The sequence below is a fragment of the Bactrocera latifrons genome, unplaced genomic scaffold, assembly GCF_001853355.1.
Source record: "Bactrocera latifrons isolate USDA-ARS-PBARC rearing strain unplaced genomic scaffold, ASM185335v1 scaffold_1282, whole genome shotgun sequence".
Taxonomy (NCBI): Eukaryota; Metazoa; Arthropoda; class Insecta; order Diptera; family Tephritidae; genus Bactrocera; species Bactrocera latifrons.
Window position 1 is genome coordinate 15,660 of NW_017534722.1, and position 5,066 is coordinate 20,725.

The window sequence follows — 5,066 nt, forward strand, 5'->3', positions numbered from 1 at the left end:
AGCGGCGTCTCAGCGGAATGCGTGGAAATTTCACGGCATAAAGTACGACTGGAAATAAAACCCCGATTTAATAGCAAGTTTCTAGCAGAAACCGAAGCTTTGGTGTTATCTAAACTACATAAAGCACTTCCAATAAAAAATTTTGAAAAGAAGGCGTATATATGGAAGAATAAACTACTAGCGGATCCAAATTTCAACAAACAAAGTCGCATTGATGTAGTAATTGGAGCTGATTTGTACCCAAAAATAATGAAAAAAGGTAAAGGTAAAAGCTGATGGATTACTATGACAAGCTACAATGCTGGGTTGGATTGTGTCTGGTAATATTAAAAGATCCAGAAGCAATGAAATAGTAGCAGCTATGACAACCTTTAAACTGGATGATTTAGAAAGATTCTGGGAAATGGAAAAGGATGAAGAGGAGCCTACTCCAGAAGATACCATATGTGAACAAAATTTTATTAAAACGACAACACGTGATTCAACAGATGGCAGATTTATAGTAGCCATTCCGTTTAAAAAGGAGAAAAAGCTTGGAGAATCTAGGAAGACAGCAGTCGCACGATTAATGAGTATGGAAAGGAAATTTGAAGCAAGAAAAGATCTAAAAGACGACTACACAGAGTTCATGCGGGAATATCAAAAGATGGGACATATGAAGGAAGTTGAAAAGAGTCAAGGTAAATATTATTTGCYCCATCAAGCTGTAATTAAAAAAGAAAGCACCACAACAAAACTAAGAGTGGTCTTTGACGCATCGGCAAAAACTACAAATGGTCACAGTTTGAATGAMGTAATGCTAATCGGGCCAAGATTGCAGAAAGATATTGTAGATATCATTGTAAAGTGGCGTATGTGGCGTTATGTAATGACTGCTGATGTCGAAAAGATGTATCGGCAAATAAAAGTCAGAGATGAAGATCAGGAATATCAGTATATTTTATGGAGAGAAAATCCTCAAGAGAAAATAAAATTGAATTCTTTTATTTTCTCTTGAGGATTTTCTTACAACAGTGACATATGGTACAGCAGCAGCACCATTTTTAGCAGTGAGAACGTTACAAGAGATTGGTAACATTTACTGTAAAGATAATAAAAACGTGCATGACGTCATTAATAACAATTTTTATATGGACGATCTCATGACAGGCGGTCATACTATTCAGGTATGTAAAGAATTACGAGAGAAATTGATACAAGCTTTACAGACTACCCTCTTACAAGGGAAGATAATGAAATTATTCAAATCGAAGAAACGAATTCAGTGAAAACATTGGGGTTACAATGGCAACCAAAACGTGACCTATTTAAATTTAAAGCAACAGCTCAACAGGTGGAAAAAATTACAAAACGAACAATACTATCACAATTGGCAAAAATATTTGATCCGCTKGGTTGGCTTGCACCAGTAACAATTGTTGGTAGATGTTTCATACAAAAACTTTGGTCTACAGGTGGATCTTGGGACGAGCTGTTAAAAAAAGAGTTGGAAGAAGAATGGCTGAAATTCGCTAAACAATAAAATATATTAGATAAAATAACTATTCCATGCTGGATCGGTACAAATAATAACACTAGTTTGGAGTTGCATGCGTTTGGAGACGCATCTGACAAAGCATATGCAGCAGTAATTTATGCAAAAGTGAGGCAACAAGTAACACTGTTACTTGCCGAAAGCAAGGTAAACCCTATTAAAAATAGGAAAACAATACCCAAATTGGAACTTTGCGGTGCACATCTATTGGCTAATATATTAAAAAGAGTCAATAATATATTGAATTTACAGTGCAAAATTTATGCATGGAGTGATTCGATGGTTACATTGGCATGGATTCAAAACAAAAACAACAAAGAGAAATTTGTACGCACCAGGGTAAACGATATCAATAATATAATCCAGGAAGCACACAAAACAACATTACATGGTGGCATTAAATTAATGAGAGCACACATCAGAAATGAATACTGGATCATTCGTATAAGGAGTCAACTAAAACAGTATGTGAGGAAGTGTGTACGTTGTGCTCGATATAACCAAGAAGTGATGACACAACTAATGGGAAATTTACCATCATATCGAGTTATACCCAACCATCCATTTAATAATGTCGGAGTGGATTATGCAGGACCGGTTCAAATACGCTGCTCAAAAGGTAGAGGCCAAAAATCATACAAAGGATATATTGCTGTCTTTGTATGCATGACGACAAAAGCAATTCATCTTGAAGCCGTAAGCGATTTATCCACGGAAGCTTTTTTAGCTGCGTTGCGGCGTTTCTTTGCAAGAAGAGGAAAAAGTAACAATATATATTCAGATAATGGTACAAACTTTGTTGGAGCAGCAAAATCTTTGGACAAAGATTTAAAACTAGATATTACCAATAATAGAGTTATTGCACCAATAATGGAAAAAGAAGGCATTAAGTGGCACTTTATTCCGCCGGCAAGTCATCATTTCGGAGGAATCTGGGAAGCAGGTGTTAAATCTATGAAACATCATCTTAAGCGTATCATAGGAGATAACACTCTCACATATGAAGAGTTAACTACACTGTTAACACAAATAAGATTATGAAAACGACGGTATACTTACTCCAGGGCATTTTTTAGTTGGAAAACCTTTATTGAGTGCGCCAGAACTATCTCAAGAAAGAAATCTTTCGACATTAGATAGGTGGAATCTTCTTCAAAAAATGAAATGCCAATTTTGGAAGATCTGGAAAGAGGAATTACATTACAATAAAGGTATAAATGGAAGCAACCAATGAATAACATCAAAGAAGGACAAATTGTATTGATAAGAAACGAGACTTCTCATCCAGCTAAATGGCCGATGAGAAAAATTACTGAAAGGCATAAAGGATCTGATGGAATGGTGAGAGTTGTAACCATTAAGACACAAGATAGCACAGTGAAAAGGCCTATCAATAAAATATGTCCACTTTACTCTGAAGAAGAAGAGAAAAGTGTCGAACGAGAAAAGAGAAAATCCTATAGAAGCAGAAKAATAAACACTATTTCAATAGTAACTTGCATGCTTTTATTGATGCAAACAGCAATAGCAACAATGACTAGTKGAGATATTCAAATCAATGAGATACCAAACAAAAGCGCAATATATCTCGAAAAAATTGGTATAATCGWTATAGAGATGTCTACGTGGAATTTGGTGGTGTATTACAACATGGAACCTTATTTYAACCAAATAAAAGGAATAGCTGATTACATCGGGAGACTGAAAAAATAGTGTCATCTTCTCACCAACTTCGAATCAAGCTGTGAAATACTGAATTCAGCACTAGAAAAACGGTTCAAAGCATTAGAGATGGATAATGACCTCTTACTACAACCAAAAAGGACACCTCGAGCACCTTTTGAGTTTGTAGGAACTATTCATCACATTCTTTTTGGAACGATGGATGCAGATGATCGAAAGGAGTTAGAGAAAGACCTAACTAATTTATTAGACAACGAGAAGAATTTAAAACAATTGATTCCGAAGCAAACGTCTGTCATTGATTCATCGTTGAACATTATGAAGAAATCGGAAGAAGAAGTGCGAGAAACTTTCGTAAAGATGAATGGACAATTGAATTTATTCTACTCAGAATTAATAAAAAATCTCAACGCCGAAAGGATGGCATTAATTTATCAAATGACGGTAACACAACTCAGTCTGACGTTGACAGAATGTGAAAATATACAATCGTCAATCATCAATTTGTTAATTGACATTAACCATGGACATCTAAATCCACAACTTTTACGACCATCTCAAATGCGCGAAGAAATATACAAAATTAAAAATGAGCTATCACCAAAGTTGACACTTTTAGGAGCCCAAACAAGTGAAATACTAAAAAATGTTTATAATCTTATGAGAGGTAAAGGAACCATAATGAATAATAAGGTACTGATCAAAACAACCATTCCATTATTCGCACGTGAGACGTCAACATTATATAGAGTAATTCCAATTCCGTTTCAACATAATGAAGAAATTATCATCATTTATTAGATTATTATTAGAGGAAGCTATCTAATTTACAATTTCGGTTTAGATGCATACAATATAATGCAACAAACAGAATTGGATAAATGTGATATCAGTCATGCGAAATCTCGGTATTACGTGGCATGCCAACAAAGAACTGTCTTTTCAAAAAGGGTCATTGGACTGGCTATTGGATAAAGCTTCAAAATGGTAATAGTTGGTTTTATAACATATTTTCAAATGGAACTATAGATGTAGAATGCAACAAATCCAAGGAATTTTTCAATATACCATCGAAAGGAATAATGGAATTAGGAGAAGGATGTACTGGACGTTACAAAGGAGTTATTCTAGCGGCTCCACAACAATATCACACGCAAAAGTTAATTGAGGCACCTATGAATCAACCAATAATGGAAAWAAATGAAGTACCTATGCCTCAAGTAATTGCTCAACCAGAAACTTTAACTACAAGTTTAAAAGACATCAAAGAATTGCAAGACATAGTGGAGCAACTCAAGAAAGAAAACATAAAATTAAAAGAAATAAAAATACATCATGTTACCGGACACATATCATTACTATTCTTTATAGTCGGCGTGCTGGTAGCAATCTTCATTTACTATCGATTGAAAACCAAGCGACAACTACAAGCTGCAATCACTTTCCCAGCAGTCACTTTTGCCGCCCGGGAGAATGTTCAAAATTAAACATTTTCGTTGCTGCCAAAGCACGGACAACAATATTATATTAAAGTCTTTTATATATATTTCAATGTTAAATAGGATAAGCTATTGTAATCATACAGTCCACTAGTAATAGATATCTATGTTCAAATATATTGAACATACATACACATATACATAAACATACGTACAAAAAAAAACATAAAATAAACCCATAAAAATGTATGCATTGATATGCTGCATACAAACATATATGAGGCACGCATGCACTAATATGTGATACGCATGCACTCAAGAAATATCTAATAAACATACATATTTACTTAGGTTTGGGCAATTGAATGAATTAGAAATGCACATGTGCACTTGAAAACAACCCAAACCAA